This window comes from Pipistrellus kuhlii, unplaced genomic scaffold, assembly GCF_014108245.1.
Source record: "Pipistrellus kuhlii isolate mPipKuh1 unplaced genomic scaffold, mPipKuh1.p scaffold_m20_p_15, whole genome shotgun sequence".
Classification (NCBI taxonomy): Eukaryota; Metazoa; Chordata; class Mammalia; order Chiroptera; family Vespertilionidae; genus Pipistrellus; species Pipistrellus kuhlii.
The window spans coordinates 42,233,594-42,254,039 of record NW_023425460.1 but is presented as its reverse complement, the minus strand read 5'-3'; the positions used below and the strand labels follow the sequence as shown (position 1 = coordinate 42,254,039).

The 20,446-nt window shown below is 54.6% G+C and overlaps 2 long non-coding RNA genes across 3 annotated transcripts; both read left to right on the top strand.

The window, feature by feature from the left end:
• Positions 1-26: 26 nt before the first annotated feature.
• LOC123652399 lies at positions 27-19,846 on the top strand. Of its 2 annotated transcripts, none has more exons than XR_006741730.1 (3): positions 27-132; positions 789-1,020; positions 19,445-19,846. It is a non-coding gene; the product is annotated as an uncharacterized LOC123652399 (long non-coding RNA). The 2 variants fall into 2 exon arrangements; XR_006741731.1 differs by lacking the exons at positions 789-1,020; positions 19,445-19,846 and adding exons at positions 10,443-10,841; positions 11,835-12,217 and having other exon boundaries at positions 37-132.
• LOC123652400 lies at positions 1,122-4,286 on the top strand. Its single transcript, XR_006741732.1, has 2 exons — positions 1,122-3,327; positions 3,367-4,286. It is a non-coding gene; the product is annotated as an uncharacterized LOC123652400 (long non-coding RNA).
• Positions 19,847-20,446: the final 600 nt, after the last annotated feature.

The following is a 20,446-nucleotide window of genomic DNA, read 5'->3' as shown; positions in this document are numbered from 1 at the left end:
AGGAAAGGAGGGGGGAGGGGGAGGGAGAGGCAACGCCGCCGAGGATCCCGAGAATCTTGCACCAAAACGCGCCCAACCTGGAGAGACGGGAGGAAAAAATCCTTCCAGAAGAATTTGCAGGCGTGGATTGGGGTAATTTTTTTTTTTTTTTTTTTTGCGAGATGGCGTGGGGTGGGGTTGGGGGGGGGATCGGAGTTCGAAACGGGGAGGAAGGAGGGGGGAGTTTCTTGGGGGAGGCCAAAAAAAAAAAAAGTTTTCTCTCTCCTCTGCAAAAGGCGCGGGCAGGGCGCCCTAAGTCCAAGGACAATCCATGCAAGTGTTCGCTTCTTCACAAGTTGTGCAAACGATTTGTTAGTTCATGAGCCTAATTAGTGCGGGGATCACATAAACAGCTTCCTCCGAAGCCTGGTAAATGGCTTGATGATTGGTCGCTATTACTCGCCCCGAGGTGGAAGGGGGGGAGACTCTTTAAAGTGCGTCAGAGGGAGGCGAGCGCCCGGGAACCCGGACGCCTGGATCCCGGCCCAGAGCGGAACGGAGTCGCCGCCGCCGCCGCCGCCTCGCCTCCCGCGCCCGCCCGGCCGCCCGGCCTCGCCGCGCCCTCTCCCCGCGCGCCCGGCTCACTCGCTCCCGGGCTCCCGCTCCGGCTGCGCCTCCTCCTCTTCTTTCGGCCGCTCTTCCTCCTCCTCCTCCTCCTTCTCTTCCTTCTCCTCCTCCTCCTCCTCTTCTTCCTCCTCCTCTTTCCCCACCTCCTCCCGCTCAGCCACCGCCTCCTCCTCCTCCTCCAGCACCACCACTCCCTCCGGGCACCCGGGTCCCTGCAGAGTCCCCGGCCGGCGCAGCCTCCTCCGCAGCGGCCTCCCAGATCCCCCCGAGCTGGTAGGACGGACGGACGGATGGACGGATGAACGGATGGACGCACAGGCGCTCGGATTTCTGGCGCCCCGCGCTCCGCTGCTGCCCCTGCGCCCCCGCGGCCCCGGGTCAGGGGAGCTGGGCTCGCCCCGGAGCACCTCGAGGGTAAGCGGGCGGGCGGGGGTTGGTTCTGGGTGAGGGTTACCACTAGAACCGTTGGGTCCTTTCTACCCGCACCCATGGCCAAATTGCGGGCAGTCTCCTAGGTGAGGAGGGAACATGGTGGGGGGGGGGGGGGAAGGATGCTCGCGCAGCCCCGAGGTCTCAGGGTCGCTGCGTTTGCGATCCGGCTTGCTTTCCTGTTTGCAAGTTAAGACGGAGTGGACGGCTCTGCTGGGGCAGTGAGCTTCCTATTCGCCCCCAAGGCTCACGATTCCTGGGACACCCCATTCCCCAAAACCAGTTCCTTCTGTGGGATGGGGGCGAGGTTCCAAGGACAGGGGAGAAGCTGTGAGGTGCTGCTCTCATCTTTCCGTTGTCGCTGTTGTTTTGTGAGTGTTACAATTACCATGATTGTTGCCGTTGTTGTTATTATTATTATTATTATTTTGCCATCTGTTGTCCCAGGGGCGGGGTGCTGTGCAGACCTAGGGCTGCTCACAACCGGGGACTGCAGATCGCACCTCCGGTTCCAGGCCGTGTCCGCATTTTCGAGCTCGCCTTAGGTTTTGGGATGATTTTAGGGCCGCGTTCCCTCATCCCCATTGGCTCTCGCAGAGGCATAATTATGATCACATCCCCCAGGCTGCTGGCGCTGCTCTCTGTTTATTGGTGGTTAAAGATCTATTATCTATTCATCAGCCGCCTCTTTTTTTTCTTTTTTCTTTTTTGCCAATTACATTCTTCAAGAAAAAAAAAATGAAGTACCAGCAGGTATTTTGCACTTTTACAATTAATGACAAAAAGAAATCTGGCATCCTTTAAATCATGACTTGGGAGCCCGTGTCATTTCTGTTAAGAATGAAGAGATGCCTGTGTTTGGTGACTAGGTTGCCGTGAGACCCTGAAAAAGTCGATTGAGAAGGGGGGTGAGGGGGGGAATGGGGGAGAAGAGCAAAGTCATGTGATGCAGGCAGACCGACACCAGATTGATCCATGGAGGGGCCCAGTTCTTAGGCCTTGTCTCTCCTCTCCCTCACCTGCCTCCCTCCCCACCCTGGGTCTCCCTTGTCCTTCTCTGGTTTTACCGGCTGTGTGTTTCTCCACTTTATTACAGGCATGGTTTGTTGGGGTGAGGGAATCCAAAAAGCCCTTCCAGAAAACTCTCCAGGCGAGAGAGGCGTTAGGAGGGCACTTTCTGGGATTGTCTAGGCGCCTGACCTTAGTGAGGGGCCCACAGAGACCCTGTGTGCTGCCCCCTCCCCTCCTCCTCCCTTCCCTGGGAGATTCACACACACACACACACACACACGCACACACACACACACACACACGTTCACACACCAGACAGGTGTGGCTTTTAGCTTTGTCCTCACACAAAAAAACCTGCCCCCGCCTCAGGCTGCACACCTCTGACACCAGCTGTGGGCAGGGGTCCCGGCTGGGTTTTCGTCTTGATTGGGTACTCACAGCCTTCCTAGGCCGCCCTCTGAGCCCCTTCCTTCTCCCATACCCAGGGATGTTGGAGGTTCCATCCAACCTCTTGGGATGCAGTGTATGGAAAGACGTTCCTCTCTGGGGCCTGTACCACCGCCCCCCCCCACAAATATTTTCTCTAGCTCAGAACCCCCCTCCTTCCAGGAGGCTGTAGGGACAGAGACCCCAACAAGCGAAGCCTGCGCAGACCCCTAAGCTGCCTGGGAGGTGGAGGTGTTTCAGCTGGGCCAGCCAGCCAGCCTGGAATGGAGGGAGAGGTCAGGCCTCCATTTCCAGTGCCAGACAGAAACGCCCAGCCTGGGCCGGCTGTAAGATCCTGGGGTGGAAGGGAGAGAGCCCACTTCTCCTTCTCCGTGGACGGCTCTTCGGGAAGGCTGGCGGGTCAGGCTCACCCTGAGGCCCTCCAAACTGACCCTTAGCTTCCACGTTGAAAACGGGGGGGGGGCGCACTAAAAGCCACCCCCAGGCTGCAAGGCTGGCAGTGACCACTCCTTGTGCAGTTAGTGATAGTGACCTTGGTGGGGATATGAGAGCAGATGACCTTGAGGGCATCCTTCGGTGTCTCAAGGTGTGTATTCCTAAGGGTGTTTCCCTCTTTGAAAACGCTCGGGGTGAGCTCTAAGGGGGAGTGGGCACCCCTTTAAACCCTTACCCCTCTTTGGCCAGAGTGTGTCTGGAGTCTCTTGGGAGCCCAGACCCCTCAGCCTTTCCCTCCAGGGGCAGAGGGCCCAGGCAGCTCACAGCCAGGTCTCCGCTAACATCCACTGCTGACGGCCCGCTGACCGCTGACCGGGCCTCACAAATCCTGCCGAGAGGGTCGGCTTTGCCAGGGGGCCTCACAAATCCTGCCCAGAGGGTCAGCTTTGCCCCAGGGACTCTAATTGTTGGGCGGTGGGCATGGGTGTGGCAGCTGTGGGCTCTGGTGCCCGCCCTCCTGGCAGGATCAGGACTTGCCAGTTCCTCTGCCTCCCTCCCCACTGGCCCCACGCCTCACCTGGACCCCCAAAAGGGGAAAGTGGGTTTCTAGGCAGTGGGGGATGGGGGGAGGCACTGGGCAGCCCTGGAAGCTGGCTAATCTATGCTAATTCATGCGCCCAGCCTGGAGATGCTTGGGAAGGTCTGTGCAGCCCCGCTGCTCCTAGGCTCCTCGGAGGCGAGGCAGCAGGTGTGGGGGAGGGGGAGTGGGGGAGAATTAACTAGGAAAGTAGGAGAGTAACTCCTTACCTACTGGCAGGTGGAAGGCAGCCAGGGCCCGGGGACAGTCTGGCCTCTGGCCTCCAGTCCCTGGCCTGGCAGCTGCGCACAGCGCACGTTGCTGGTGGCTGAGGCCTCGCGGCATCCAGCCCCTCTTTGTTCCTTAGCCGCCCTAGGAAGGTGAGGGCTTGCACAGGCAGCGTGTAGCGGGAAAGGGGGCTTTCTGACGGAACAAGGGGCTCCCTTTCCCCGTGGCCCAAGCATTCTGTAGACTCAGGAATCCACGCGCTGCAGGCAGCCAGTCCAGCAGACGTATAGTGAAGGTTCTAATCTTGGATCTGGCTCTTACCGACCCCGTGATCGTGGGCAACGTGGCAACCCCTCGGGATGTCCACGCTGTCCTCTGTCAAAATACGGCCAGCGGGGCCTGTTGGGAGAGTGATAGATCCCTCTGCTTTCTCGCGGTAATTGCATGTCTGTAGTAGTCATGTTTCAAAACTCGTAGAACTAACTGTACCGTGACAAAGGGTGATGTTTACCCAATAGAAGTTATACCTTATTATCCTGCTCCCTTCCCCCCCCCAAAAAAAAAGTCGGTCGGGGTGAACTTGGGCGAGTCACCTAAGCTTTCTGTGCCTCTGCTCCCTCTGCTGTGAAAGGGGAGCCCAGAAGAGCATCTTGGCCCCTGGGGCTGCCAGGGAGACCAGCCACGCAGAGTGGGCAGCGGTGCCGAGCACACCGTGAGCGGCAGTAAAAGTCACATCCTGTCCTTCCCTGATGTGGCTGTTGTTACTGCCACCTGCCCCCCTCCAGGGCCGGTGGCTGGACTTCAAGGCTGAACAAGAATCAGGCTGCACAAACATAACTACGGCTGGCCTCAAGCTCCTGCCATGAGCATCTATCTCCATGCTCCCTAAAAGCCCAGGACTTCCCTAGGAAGGTGTGAAGGTGAGAGGGGCCTGGATTCCTGGTTAGTGGGGGGGCACTGAACGGCAAAGATTTCTGGGGGTCGCCCCAAACCACCAGGCTGCCTGTCTTTGGAGGAGCAAATAGCAGTGCTGGGCCTGGGGGTCCGGGGTGCATGCGTGTGTGCACAGGTGCTAGCTGGGGTCTCTGCATGTGTGACCTTTGCGTTCTTGAGCCTCGGTGGTTTTCTCATCCGTGAAAAGGAAACGTCAATATCTTAACAGTCGTTGAGAGGAGTGCGTGAGCGAATGCCTGGCATGGTCACTGTTCATGGAAGACTACTGTTAGGCTGTGGCCTGGTGCGGTCCAGCCCACCCAGCGCACCCTGCCCTGTGCAGCTCCCAGCTGCTGAGACCCTCTGGCTGAGCCGCACTGAGAGCCAGGCAGGGGGAGCGAGGCCCTCAGGGAAGGGTGAGCCCATTCCCGGCCCTAAACTTGTGAAAGGTGTCCTGGCATGGGGAGGCCTGGGGCCGGCTAAGAATTCCTTCCTCCCCCTCCGATGCCCAGTCCCTGAGCCTCTCCGAACGCGCAGGGCAGCGGAGGGGTGGGGGGGGGGAGAAAGAAAAAACGAAAGCCTTAAAATGTTTGAAATGGTCGTGTCACATCCCTGTCTGGCCTCCTCCCCAGAGGCAGATGGATCGCTAGGCGGGCGCGGCGGCCTGGGACCGCATCCGCGGGCGCGCAGCGGCGCCTAGTGGCGGCGCCTAGTGGCGAGGCCCAGGGCCGTGCGCGGGGTGCTGGGGCTGCGCCCCACGGTTCCGCTCTTGGCAGGAGGGCAGTCCGGGCAGGGAGAGGAAGGCTAAGGAGGCTCCCCGGCCACAGAGTGGAGGGGACGACCTGGCAATGCGCCCCTGCCCCCTGCAGCAGCTCCAGCTGTCCCTATCCATCCACGCAGGAATCCCAGCCCCACTCGCAGGCGGGCTTCCTTCCGAGGGGCGCAATAACCGGGGGCAGATTCTGCTCCAAAAAGGACGAAGCGGTCCAGATGCCCGGTGCCAGCGCGATGGCCGGCTACCCCGCACACAGGGGGCCGCAGCAGCCTGAGGTCCCAGGTCGCACCGCCCAACTGAGATCGCTCAGAGAATGGGCCCCTAAGGCCTGCCCTGGGGTGGAGTCCGCAGGGCTGGGTTGTGCGGTGCGACTCGCCCAGCTGTGCGCCCCCTCGCGGCCGGCGAGGGCGCCCGGAGATGGGTCCTGGCGGTTACTGCGGAGGTGGAGTTCCATCGCCCAACGGGGAGGCCGCCCCAGCCCCCGCCTGGCCCAGGGCGCCCTCTCCCTTCCCCTCCTCCTGGGGTGTGTGGACCCGGTCGGTCCGGAGTAACCTGGCTTCTCCGGCGAGGCGAGGCCGTGGCATAGGCTCCGGGTTCGCTGGAAAACCCATGCGACGTCCATCGCGTGATTGTGCGGCGTTCATCTTGGGCCCTGAGCCCCGCCTCTGAGGCCCAGGCTGCAGGCAGCAGGCGCCTCTGAGCCGCTGGGTCTCCGGAGGTCTATCCCTTTGCAGAACGAGGGACCCCGCCCTGATGCATGGGGCCCGCACACAGGAGCTGACCGTCATCCCTCCTTCATCACGTTGAAACTCATCAACCCTCACACCTGCCCGGGTCCAAGGATCTCTTTCCGCCTCACCTGCCTTTACGTGAAAGTCTCGGCGCAAGGAAGGACAGAGAGGGACAGACAGACACGGACAGACAGACAGGCAGGCATTCGCGAATGTGAGGGCTCTCGCTCTGGCAACTGCCAGGACAAGGGTGGAGACAGCTCCAACCCCCTGCGCCGGCCCTCACCCCGTTGTCTGTTGTCCAGTTCCCCTCCTGGGCCCCAGAAGCGGCGGTTCCATTGGGCCACACGGGCCCTGGCTGTTGCTCCCGGAGACAGGTGGCTTCCAGCCGGCCCAGGGCCGCGGGTGGAGTAGGGAGGCAAGGGACGCACCTTCGGACTCCCCCGGCCGCCTCCTAAGTCTCCTCATCTGAAGCAGTTCCGGTTTGGTAGCTTGGGGTCCAGACCTTTAAGGAGGAGCTTCTTGGGGTTACGAACAGCAGTCCACCTTGGACACCAGGGGTGACTCCCATCAGCCCCTCTTTGGGGAAATTGTCACTTCTTTCAGAGCCTCCCATTTTCTTAGCAAGGGGATGCACGCCTTTTCTCTGGGCCTCCAAGGATCTCCCTGAAGTCGGGAGGGTGTGGGGAAGACTTAAAAGAACAATCCCACTCGCCTGTGCCCAGTTGTAGCGTTTAAAAGCGGGGTTGCCCATTCACAGGATCGCAGGGAACTGCACAATCTGGTGTGGGAGGGGTTAGGATACCCATTCTGCGGATGAGGAAACTGAGGCTCAGGTTACACAAAACGCTCTCACCTCTTGGCCGTCCATGCAGTAGTAGTTACTCCAGGGGGAATCCTAGGACAGTTCCTTCTCCCCTCTGCCGCCCCCTCCCCCAGTTGCCAACTCCTGCATTCAAGCCAGTACGAAAAGAGGGCAAAGAGCCCTGGCAGGCAGACGGGCACCCAAACCGTCTCAGTGGGGAGGCTCTGGCAGGCCAGGCCTCCGGGATAACTCCATGCTTGCTTGAGCCCACTTGCCCACCACTGCCCTCCAGGCGCTTTTCCCAGGCTGGCCTCTCCGCAGACACCTCCTGGGGCCTCACGCCCTGGTGGGGACAAAAGGACCCGCAGTGGCCACTTGGAGGCCGTGAAGGAGGGGGGATGGCCCAGCGCTCCAAGGCCGAGACCAAGACTCCCTGCATCCACACCCTGGCATTGTTCTTGTGGGCGACTCAGAGCAGCCCTGAAACCCCCCTGTGCCCAGGAAGGGTGCCTGTCCCCCCAACCCCCATCCCCACCCCCGTCCCCTGCGGGACAGAAAAGCAGGAGCAGGGCCTGAACTCCCTGGAAGCCAGCACCTGCAGGAGAGCTACTTGGCCATCAACCTGTGTCCCTAGCCCTGACCTGCCTTCAATGAGCTAGGGAGACAGAAGCCCGGGCAGCGGCTGGTGGTCGGGGAACCACCCCCTCCCATAAGGCAGCTGCCAGCCTCCGTGGCCAGGCAGCCCCCAGGGCGAGCAGTGAAAGTCCCGGCCCACAGCTGCCCTCTCTCCCCTGCCACATTCACATTCGGGGCCCCTGCCTCCCGGGGTTTGGACACCGGCCCCGCTCCCTTATTTGCGGCTGATCTCCTGGATGCACCGTGTGTGGCTCCCCCTCTGGCCCCGGGAGCCCAGGGCTGCGCGGCCAGCCTCTGGCGGCGGGGGGAGAGGCCCAGGGAGGCCCGAAGGGACCTCCAGGAGCCTGCGAGTAAGCGATCGAGGCCAGGGTGAGCCTCTGAGACCTCCCCGCTGGGTCCGGTGTGCATCCCTCCAAATCCCCCAATCCTGGCAGGCACCCGGAGAGGCCGGACCCCAGCCGCCCTGCGCTTAGCCGGCCGCGGGCCGCTCGCCCGCCCGGGGCTGCGCCGCAAAGGGTGGCACCGCGGCGGCGGCGGGCGGCGCGGGCAGGGACCTCATTGGTTCAATATTAGCTTTTCATTCCAGCCTATTGTGCCCGTCTGAGATAATATTGACTCTGAGGTGAGAGCCTGCAGACGGCGGGGCCTGGCTAACACTCCGGAGGGGAGAGGCCGGGAGCGGAGAGCTAAAGGGACTGCAAATAACGGGGCTCGCGCAGCGCCTGCGGCCCGCGGCCCGCTCCCTGCTCCCCGCTCCCGCCGCGTGCGCCCGGCGTCTCCGCAGCGGGTCCGGGGTCTGCAGGCCGCCTCGAGGAGGGGCCCTGAGCACCCCCATGGAAAAGATCCCCCGTTCCACACGCACCCCCTTTTCCAGGCCATGGATGTGCGGCTCCGCTCCTGGGTGACTCGGGGGAAGAAGGAATTCACACGCACGCTGTTTTCCGTTGCATTTCCCCTCTCCAGCGAGGCCATTCGTTAGGGGAACTTCCCCGCCAGCGCGGTTTTCCGCTTCCCGGGCGGCGCCGGGAGGGGAGCGAACGCACGCAGCCGGGTCCGGGCTGCAGGACTGGTGCGCGGTGCACGGAGATGGCTCGCCGCGCCTTCTGCTTCTGCTCTGGGTCCCCCCGCGGCCCCTCCGCGGGCTCCTAACCGCAGCACTCCAGGCTTCTGGCAGAGAAAGGTTCCTTTCCCTTTCCAAACGGCCTCCGCAGCCTGCGCTGGAAGAGGCGCTGTGTGCATCCGAGACAGACCAACAGACCCTTCAGCTTTCGGCTCCCACGACCCACCTGCAGCTCGGGGCTAGGGGTGCGGGGAGCGCGGGGGCGGGGGCCCTGGGGCCTGACCCCCCTGCAGCGTGACCTCTGGGAGAAAGATCATCTGGGAACTCGGTCTTTAGGGGTCTTTCCATCCACCCCGACACGTGTGGGGACCTGGGAGGCACAGGGACTTGGGGGAACCCTTGTGCGCCCCCCCCCCTCCTTCCCAGGTGCCCCGTGCTGAGCTGAGGCTCAGGGATACCCACCTACACCACCTTGACTACTTATTTCAAAGGACGGCATTCTGCTGACTGTGCATGTGACCTATCACACACGACATACACATAGCCCGTGTGTATTGTCTGTTATTTAACCTACTCTGTATTGTATGGTTCCCTCCTACGTGGTATTTAACATGGATTGAACAGCCAGTTCCTATGTTCCATTAGTATGATATTACGTATTTAACGGGTTGTGTGTTGTCTATGGTTCTGGACCTATCTTTCCATATATTTCATTTTTTATGTGTGTGTGTGTGTGTAAAAATATCTGGGGCGCCTTAATCTCCCTGCAAGTCCATACTCGATCGTTTGAACGCAACGTTATAAACTCCTAATCGAAACCACTTTACCCTCCGCGACGTCTTTATAACACATACCCAGGAGGAGTCCCATTTGGGCACCAGGGGAAGGCGGGGCGACGTCCCCTGGGCGGGGAGGGACAGCAGGTCCCCTCGGACACCTGGTTTCCCAACGCCCGTTCCCCGGGGACAGGGGGCCGCGCTCCGGCCGGGAGCCGCCTCCCCGCCCGCCGGCCGGCGCGGCTAAGGCGGTTTTGGTTTGGGGGAGGCTGTGCGGAGCCCGGACGGTCCCTGCACCCGGGCCATGAATTAGAAATGGATCTGGGTGCGCGGCATATGCTCAACCCCGGCGGCTGAGAGCACAGCGCGGCCCGTCACCCCGGCTTCTGGGCTGCGGGCACCGCGCTGCTGCCGGATCGGCCTCCGCGCAATGCGGGCTCCGGGCTCCGCGCTCCGCGCTCCGGGCTCCGGGCTCCGGGCTCCGGGCTCCGGGCTCCGGGCTCCGGGCTCCGGGCTCCGGGCTCCGGGCTCCGGGCGCGGCGAGTCCCCGCTCCAGCTGCCCGCCCTCCTGACCCCTCGCCCGGGGAGCGGGGATGGGGTGGAGGGGTGGGGAGAGGTGCTTGGGGCTGGGAGCGCCTGCAGATCAGATGGTCCCAACCCCAGTCCGCTCCCCATGGGGACTCCGAGCTGAAGGGCGCAGGCAGCGGGCGCTCCGGCGAGGGCAGGGCCAGGAGGGCCGGGAGATGAAGTTGGCATTTCGGATGCCCCTACGTTCTCGCTGCTTTAAAAGGCAGGAGCCGCATAGAGATGCAGCCTATGGAGGGGAAAGGGGAAAGGGAAGGAAAAAAAAAGAAATCCAAGTCAGGGCTGGGGGCTGTTTATTTCTTGAAGTCCCCTCTCCCCACCCCCCCTACCTGCGGGGGAACAATGGCAGAACAAAACAGTGACATTTGGTTAAAACATCAGCAAGAGGTTTGGGCTCCCCACTTCCAGCAAAACCCCAGATTCAACCAGAGACCAAGCCGCCCGCCCCTGACCTAGTGGGATCCTCAGCCTTGGCTAAAGGTTTTTGTGGGCTTGGAGGCAGATGCAGGCTGTGCCCTCCCTGCCTTCCCTGACCAGTGATGGGACTCCCAGAGTCTGTGCTAAGACCAACTAGGGATGGGGACGTGGGAAACCTCCCTCGCCTGTTAAAATAAAACACCGACCCTTCCCTTCTCCTTCCCTTCCCCAGGGGAGGCAGCCTCCTGGCCTGGCTGCCAGGGAGGCATCTGAGCACACATAGGATGCCAAGCCCTTCAGAAGCCGATCCTGGTGCCAGCCATGTGGGCATGCACCTCCCCCAGATCGGCTTGGCACCTCTGGCCCGGCTGCAATGCTTTTTCCATCCAGGTGATCCATCATGCCTGTGCCCAGTGGCTGAAAACTTTATTCGAATCGTGTTGGCGTCGGAGTTTCCACGTTTCTGCCCCTGCTCGGAGCTCCCGTGATCCCCGTTTGAAGGGGCAGCTGCTTAGGGTTCCCAGGAACAAGGCGCTCCTTGGTCCCCGGGGCATCTTGCATGAGTGACAGACCTTTTCTATCGTGGATGGCATCTGTCCCGGGTCCTGTGCTTCGAGCCTGTCTGAGGACCTACCTCATCTGTCCTCCCAGCAATCCATTAAGGCAGGTTCATTCCCACTTTCCAGATTAAAAAAAAAAAGTGAGGCTCTGACAAGTTCCGGGGTTCAGCCAAGGTCACACACACAGCTAGTAAGAGTGGGAATCTGGATTCCAATCCAGGTCTGTCTGACTCCCACACCCCCTCCCCATGCCCCTATCTCTTATTTCCTTCAAAATACTCCCTTTGCCCCATTGAGGAAGTTGGAGGCCATAGGTTGAAGCAAGAGATAAAACTTTGCTAAGTTCCCCTAAAAGTCAAAAACCACAGGACTAGAGCCTGGGTCCCTCATTCTGTCTGAGCGTCCATTTCCGCCCAGAAGGGATCATACACAGTTGGCATCAGGGAGTGTGTAGGATTTACAAAGGCCTTGCTCACACTTCCCTTTCGTCACCTCTCTGATCAGCCCCCTGAGATGGATATTGCCGTGAATGCTCCAGATCGGAGAGGCAGAAACGGGCTCGGTGAGGTTAAACAATGTGCTCACTGCCCAGCCAGCTCACCCAGAGCTCTGGCACCAGCCCCGGGCCGGCCCATTCTGAGCCTTCGGGCTCTGCAGACACCACATATGGGACCATTTAACCAGCGGAGTTAGGCCTTGCCTTCTGTTGTGAAATTGCTAGGTTGTTTTCTCTTTGTGTAAAGTGTTTCTGCAAATATTATTTCGGGACTCAAAACTTTCGCTTTATGCCTCTCTTCTGCCCATTCTTTCTCCATGGAGACAGGCACCCAGCTGTGTGGCAGAGCCATAAAGGAAACAGAACAAGAAGTTGCCCCTTATCTGTATAGTCAGAGACCATAGAGTATATGTAGATTTTATCTGCAATTGTATATTCTGCTCTATCACCATTTGCCTTATGCACCTCACTGAAACTCAGATGTGGGATCAAAAGTTTAAAGTTTAATCATTTGCATTTTTTCATGATTCTAATAGAATTTTTAACCCTGGCTTTAGGTGATGTTTCTTCTTTGCTAAGATCCAAGGGGAAGCGCTTGAGGTTGGAAGAATCCTTTGGTCAAAGGGTTCCATATCCAAAAGAATAACCAAGAATCCAGACAGGAAATGCCTTGAGGAGTCTTTGACCTTGAGCTGATGGGACCAAGAGCCTTGCCGGGGCTCCATCTCACACTCATTCTGTACCTCACTTATTCACTCTCCACAAGAGCCACATCCCCTCACTCCATAAACACACACACACACACACACACACACAAACTTTTGTTTTTGTCTCATAATTATAAAATTATGTGTATCTATTTTTTTATATTAGACCAGATAAGAAAAGAAGTAATGGTCACTTAAATTCCCACATCTTGGGGGGAAAAAAATAGATTCTGTTTAAACCTTTTTTGTTATCATTGTCCTAGTAAAGGAAGGGTGAAACAGGCTATGGGTGATTCTGTTTCTATGAAGTTTGTCACTGAAATTCAGCACAGTGGTTGCCCTGGGCGAGGATTGACTGGAAAGAGGGCTCTGGGTGAGTCAGGGAATTTTGGGGGGAGGGGGCGGGTATCTTGACTGGGGTGATGGTAACACAGATGTATACAGCTGCCAAAACTCCTCAGACTTTAGACCTATGTGTTTTCCTGTACATTTTTATATCTCAATCAAGAAAAAAGAAAGAATCTTGGACAAATACTATAGCAAAAGACCTAAGAAGAAGGGAAAAAAAGAAAAGCTACACACACAATACCTAGAATTTTACAGAAAGGGATACCAGGCTTCCCTCCACCCAGCCCCACCCCCAGGACACCAGCTTCCCCAGCACAAAACACCCTTTGCAGGCCTGCAGTTACGTCCAAGAGGGCTGGTCCTTGAGAAGGCAGTGCGATCTTAAGATGCTGCTGGGGCTCATCATCTTCCAGACTCCTTTTTTCAATGACTTGCATTTTCTGACAGGGGTGAGGGTCACTGGGAGCCTAACAAGAATCTGAGCTTAAGTCAGGAAGGATGAGCAAAGGTCGTAACTTTCGTAAAGATGATATCCCCAAGTTTCTTCCTGAATCACTGTCTAGGACTCAGCATGTTGTACTTGCTAGGAACAATGTTATAAATAATGGTCAAGGTTCCAGATTTGTCCTCCCCCAAAAATCTATTACACGCCTACTCATAAAAACACAGAATTTTAAGCTTGGTAGGAACATAAGTGTATTGAATTATTGTGGTTGTGTGCCATGGAAAAATGGGAGGAAACGAAAGCTCCCCCCTCCAAAAAAAAAAGACAATATACCAGCTTTCTGCTGCCAGGCATTATATTGGCATTTGGGATTTAAAAATGAAAAATACCTCGTGATATTTTCCCTCAAGCAACTCACTGTTTAAAAGACTATCTTGTAAATAAATAAGTGCAATAAAATCCGATAGGTGTTGTGATCCAGGTTGTTATAATAAAACAGAAAAAAAATAGAGTGAATGCTTGTTGGCAATGGAAAACAAACACGTTTTGGAAGCCCTGAGAGTTGACAGGATAAAGGAATTAGGTTAAGACCTAGAGAGAGACCCTGAGGGCCCATGGGGCCTGTGCAAGGGGAAGGACCCTAGACCTGATTCCACTTGGAATCGTTCGTCTTCCCTTTTCACTGCAATCAGGGCATGAGTTTGACTTCTCCGTCTTGCTTGGGGCTAGTTGGTTGTTTTTGACGTTTCATCTTATTTGAAGGGAGTAGAGGTGGACAAGACTCGCAATTCCAACGAGAACAGGAAAGAAAATGTAGAAGGTGCATCAACGTCGGAGAAGGAATGTCAGGTGGTTTGACCCAGCAGTGAGAGAGGAGGAAGCGTAAGCCCAACCCTGGGGCGGAAAGAAAAGGCCATTCTCAGATGGTGGATTGACTAGGGGCCCCGTGGTTGCTGTTTTGAAAGCAAAGGGGGTGAGGAGGCCCTGTGCCCCCAGAAGTATCGGACCTCCTAGAGCCACGTATTCATTCACTCAGCCCGTTTTGTGCACTTACCATGCGTAAGGAAATTTGCAATTGACCTGCAATTAGCAGGGTTAAAGACTTAGTGAATTACGGTCCTTGCCTTGGAGGACTAGTTGGGAAACTAGACAACTATTATTTAACATGCCCCCACATAAACTCTCCTGGTTTTCCCTCCTGATGCTGTTTTCATTAGTGAGTCGGGGGTAATAACGATGCGGGATCCAATAACCTCACAGGATTGTGCTGAGGGATCGGATGTGATTAGGGTATAGAGACCCCTCTGTAAAATGCAGGCTTCAGACAAGCATTCATCGTCAGAATACTTTTCAGCTATGTTCTCCCTTGCCGGTCAAGTAGTCATTCAACCAATATTTACTATGCACTTATGCTGAGCAGGCACTGTTCGGGCACGGAGTGGTGAAGAGAACATTCCCCAGTAGGACGTCTGCTGACATAAATAAAAAGATTCATCGGGCCCGGCTGGTGTGGCTCAGTGGTTGAGTATCGCCCTATGAGCCAGGAGGTCATGGTTCGATTCCCAGTCAGGGCACAAGCCAGGGTTCCGGGCTTAATTCCCAGTGTGAGGCATGCACGGGGCAGCCAACGATTTCCTGTTATCATTGATGCTTCTGTTTCTCTCCTTCTCCCTTCCTCTCTGAAATCAATAAAAAAAATATATTTTTTTAAAAGACTCATTAGCCTGTTAAGAGAGGCAGGGAGCTTGCAGCCGTGTGTGTGTGTGTGTGTGTGTCCACTATTTGTAATATTGAAAAATTGGAAATGATCTAAGTGCCCCTCAATGGGAGACTGATGTAAAATCATTCCGATGCTACACAGAAAACTGTACAGCTATTTAAAAAATGGAGGTGGCTCCATGTTTAGTATCGTGGAAAGGTCTTTAAAAGGAGGGGGGTGGGAAACAAATTCTGGAACAATACATCACATGATCCTGTTCGTGTTTAAGAAAAACACTGCCTGCTGGTGTGTTTATTCACACACTCATCTGTAGTTACAGTGAATACTTAGCTCTAAACCAGAGAGGGGTCCCGGAAGGATACACTACGCTGGGGGAGGACAGAAGAGCTCAGAGGATGGTGTGGGCCTCGCACGTTTACTGGCCACGATGCTAATCGCTGACCGTGAGAGTGCCCTCACGCCGTGCTTCGTGTCTCGAAACAAGGCGACACACGCCCGCGGGTGCCATCGAGTTAGAGCGCTCTGCATATGGATGGATGCCCGTCGTTACTCTTCTCCTCTCCTTTAATGTTGTTTTAATGTCTACGGGGAGATGGCTACACACGGAAGCGATGCTGCCAAGACATAAAAGGTGGAATTGAAACACGGTGTCCTGGCTCGGAAACCTTGCCTCTCCCCACCCCACCTGCAGTTTATGGTGAAACCCATTTTTAAGAGCATCCCGGGATGTTGGATAGGAATCCTTGATCTCCCAGTCCTGAGGCCCATGTAATTATCTCGCAGTTAAGTCGCTTCGGGATCTCTGCGATAGGTATGACTACATTACGAGCGCACCGTGCCTCTCCCAGCCGTAACTGGGCCCTGGCCGAGCCCGTGCGGGGGGTGGGGGTTCTGGTGTGTGAGGTGTGGCGCCCACCAGGGTCCCTCCGGTTTCCAAGCCGAGTCACGTGAGCTGGCCCCCGTGTTGGCTGACCTCTGCAGACCAGCTCCTGCATCCTGGCCGAAGGTCTCCCGTTGTCTCTCGGTGGACCTGGGCAAGTCTTCTCAGCCTCTGGGTGTCCGGCGAGGAACGTGACGGCCTATCACATCACCATCAACTCTAAGCCTCTGATTTTTATTGCAGCGAGCTGCTGCAGGAGAAAACCACATCTGTTCGCGTGCACCACGCCACGTGCTGGGACAGAGAAGCAGAACAGCCAGGTCCCTGGCCTTAGGAGCCGTGGCGGAGTCCGGTTCTTGGGGATGCTGAGGCTGGCGAAACTGCTAGAAAGGTGGCCCGGGAACAGAAGTGTGGAGACCCCCCTGCCCGTCTCTGCAGCCAGTGGCTCTCCATCTCTTAGAGAAAGCTGGCCTCCGTTCTCCCAGCACCTTGTTCTGGAAATAAGAACACGGTGGTCCCTCCAGGGGCTGGGTCACTTCAGGGCCTAGAGACATCATGTTACAGTAGGACAAGAGTGTCAGGAGTGGTGACAGGAACAGCCTCAGGTCAGCGTGAGCTCTAGAAGGACAGGAGGTGGCCGCTGGGTTCTCACAGCCCATCCACTGACCTGGCAAACTTTTATTGAGCAACTGCTATGTGCCAGGCACTCAGCTAGACTGTGGGAGCGCCGTGGGAACCAGGCAAACGTATGCCTTGTATGGCTCCAGAGCTTAGAAGGCTTTCTTGGGCAGGATGATACCCTCTGAGGATGCTCAGCTCTGTGCCCTTCCCCGGGGCCCCCAGAGAATCAGCCCAACCAGTCTTAGCTGCCAAGGAGCAGAAGCTGCGGGAGGAGGCCAGGCCTGCCAGACACCAGAGCAGGAGCCAGGGGTCGGAAGTCATCCCGACAAGACCAAACACTCCACAGTGCCCTTGGCCACGGCCAATCTCCAGCAAGGGAAGCTGGCTTCCGTGGACTGAGGGTGGGTGCGTGGAGTCCCTCCCAAGACGCCCTCCCCAGCCCCAGGCAGGCAGGCAAGCTGGCACAGGTACTGGCTAGCAGCCCCTGGAGATGGGGTTGGGGCAGCCCTGCCACTGCTGTGGGTTCAGGCCCCACCCTGAAACCCATTAAACCGATGTGGGCCCCTCCCAGCCAAGAGTGCGGGGGATGGGGTCACAACCTGGCAGGTGGCAGCACGTGGCACGCTCAGGGCTCCTTTGGGGGAGGGATTCTTTGAGGGCAGCGGGAGACTTGGCAACAGGAGACCCAGAGCCTCTGGGGCTCCTGTGCTGTCACCCTTCCTTGCCTCCTCCAGGCACATCCATCAGACGCGTGTTGTTTTTTATTATTCAAATCACACGTGATCATCAAAGATGTAAATGTGACAGAAGAGGGAAAAGTCGGAGAGGATGGCCCCCCACCGGACCACCATTGACAGCCCACTGTGACATTCTTTTCGATACACAAGTAGTCCCCTCCCCTCTGCTTCTAATGTATCCTAAGGGGTACATTGCCGCCCAGACTTCCCCTCCATCCGGGTTCACATCTCCCTCCTCCTTCCATATCCCAGTATCCCAGCAGCCAGTGGGGCATCTCGTGACTATTTCCACCGAGGAACTCCCCTGAACTGGAACAGCTGAATCAAATATACGTCTTCACACCCTCACTACGTGGATACTATCATTCCTTTTAAAAAATGTCAGTGGCGATGAGTGAAAGTATTTTTTCCCCTGATTTTAAACTGATGGTTACTGAGGTTGAGCAGCTCGTGTGTGTGTGTGTGTGTGTGTGTGTGTTTAGTGGGTAGTTGTAGTTTTTCTGTGTAAATCTTGCTCGTGTCTCGCCAATTTTTCTACTGGAATGATGAGCCTTTTTTTTATTTTAAAACCACACTTTATGGAGGAAAGCCCTTGGTGGATTGCTTGTCATACAAGTTACATTTCCCCTGAGTTTGTCATCTGTGGAGGGGGGTTGTTTCCCGTCTCAACAGGTTAAATCCTTATGCAGGTAAAATTGATAAGCTTCTCCTTTATGGACTCAGGTGTTTACCTCTTGTTAAGAAAGGTCTTGTTCTTTCCCCCGATTACGAAATTATTCTTCAGGTTCTTGGGCAACTTTTATAATTTTTTAAATGTGTGCATCTTTCATAAACTTGACATTTTTTCTGTGAATGTGGCATGAGGTGGAAATCCACTTCCAGCCCCCCACTCCAAATGGATAACGAATTATTCCAACACTGTTTATGGAACAAGGTAGCTTTTCTCCATGAACGAGAGTATAGCCTTTAACACATACTAGATCCCGTGTATGCATTCTATTCCCCACTATTCTATTTTATCCTATCTTACCTTCTATTTTATTCATTAAGTTATTCGGTCTTCCTGCAGCATTATCATAATGATTCATTGCTCTGACCTTGTAATATCTTTTAAAAGCCAGTAGGGCAAGTGCCCTCTCATTTTATTTATTTGTTTTGTTTTATAAAAATTGCCAATTCTGATGTACCTATTTTCTCAGATAATATTTAGAATCAACTTGCCATTGTGTATGTGTGTGTGTGTGTGTGTGTGTGTGTGTGTGTGTGTTTATGGCCCGGCCCTCCCCTGAGGAGCTCCCAGGCTGGCCCCGTGGCCATCACTGTCCCCAGCGAGGTGTGTCCCCAGCACTGCCTGGTGCTGGCTGGGCCGGACCTCACCTCACTAGGGTCAAGAGGCCCAGGACTGAGCGTTCGGAGTGGTGGGAAAGTCTAAGGCCAAGTTGGAAGCTTATTGAGGCCCTTCCACTTGCCAGTTCTGCTCATCAGAAGATGAATTGGAATTGCATGAACCTTATAAACGAATTCGGGGGAGAACTGAAATCTTCCCACTATGTAAGTATCCCAAGCAAAAATGCAAGAATTTCCTTCATTTCGATTCTCTTTAATAGGCTGTAATATTTGCTTCTACACAAGTTTTAGATATTTCTTGCATGAATGAGTCATTGTATTTTTGGTTCTGTGAGTGATTTATGCTTTGTTTTGTTTTTTGCTATAGCAAATGCAATAATTTTTCATTTTATATTTTCAACTTGTTATTACTGTTAGAAGAGAAAACTATTTAGTTTGCATCTGGGAATCCTTGTGAACTCTCTTATTGTTTCTACTGGGTAATCAGTTGAGTCTCTTGCATTTTCCATTTAAAAACTGCTTTACTTATTACCGAAGTAAAGGGTGTCTGTTGTAGAAAATGAAGACACATAAAAGGAAACAAACGGTATTTGTGAAATCTACTCTTTAGAAGTAGTCATTATTTACATTTTTTTGGGGGGGGGGAATATATAGTATGCATACTTATAAATAAAGAAGAGTATCATTGTATATAACAATATCTAGTGAAGTACACTATATGTATTTATGGCTGTTCAAATAGCATCATAATATGCATGTTTTCCAACCCACTTTTCCTACTTAATAAACCACAAATCATTTCCACATTATGAGTTTATGTTATCGTTCTGACAGCTGTATTAAATGTATGAAATTATTCAAGCAATCCCTAATTTCAGTCATTTAGGTTGAGTCCACTCTTCAATATTATAAATCTATAATGAACATCTTATTGCCTAAATCTTTGCAAATATCGTGGTTATTTCTTTAGGAGAAATTTCTAGAAGTGGAATTTTGAGGTCCCAAGGCATGCAGAAATCTAAGGCTTTGGGGGACAACTGACACACATTTCCCTCCAGAAAACGTGTCCCCATATATTCTTCCACCTCCCCTTTTTAATACATATCTCTTCTTCACATTCTACTTTCTCCAGTTAACATCATCATGGGCATTTCTTCAGTTTTTCAACGCACTGGCCACATCATTTTCATGGTAACAGGATATTTGCTCAGCCCTCTGCCAGAGGTTCCACGATTTCTTCCACTTCCTGGGATGCACCCCAAGAGTTCCCGACTTCCAGATCTTCAGCTTTTGGGCCGTAGTGTTTAACGAAGAAATAAAATGGTCAACTCGGCCTCCATCGTGTGCTCTCTGTGGCCTAACGGTGGCAGAGGGGGCCTCTATGAAATGAGAACCATTCTTAGAGAGGGATACTTCCAAGTTGCAAAAGATCTACTTGTGCTTTAAAAACAAACAAACAGCCGAAACCGGTTTGGCTCAGTAGATAGAGCATTGGTCTGCAGACTGAAGGGTCCCAGGTTCGATTCCAGTCAAGGGCATGTACACCGGTTGTGGGGCACATCCCCAGTAGGGGGTGGGCAGGAGGCAGCTGGTCAATGTTTCTCTCTCATCGATGTTTCTAGCTCTCTATCCCTCTCCCTTCCTCTCTGTAAAAAATCAATAAAATATATATTTTTTTAAAAAACAAACAAACAAAAAACAGGCTCTGCCTTGTCATTTTTTTATCAGTGAAAAGGGTGTTATATTTCTCCCTGTCAGGAGCCCTTCCAAGCAGGGAGGACATTTTTCTAAGCAGCAAATGACTGCAAACACATCTGCATTGACAAGTCGCAGCTTATATCCTTCTATGGTGTTTCTGCTCTTTTGAAAATGTTAATAAAAACTTAATGTGGAAAAAAAACAACTTTTTCCAAATATGTGTACCAATGCGCCCGAGGCAACTCATACTTTCCTATAAAATAAAGTAGGTCACTCCCATCAATCATGTCGTCCTAGCGCATTTTTTCCAAATTAGGAATTCCCAATCCATCATACCACGTTATGGCATCCCTTCTCCAAACATTTCCTTTTAATACGCTCTTTAACATGATAAGAAAATCTAATAGAATACATTAGTGTCACTTCCCCGTGATGG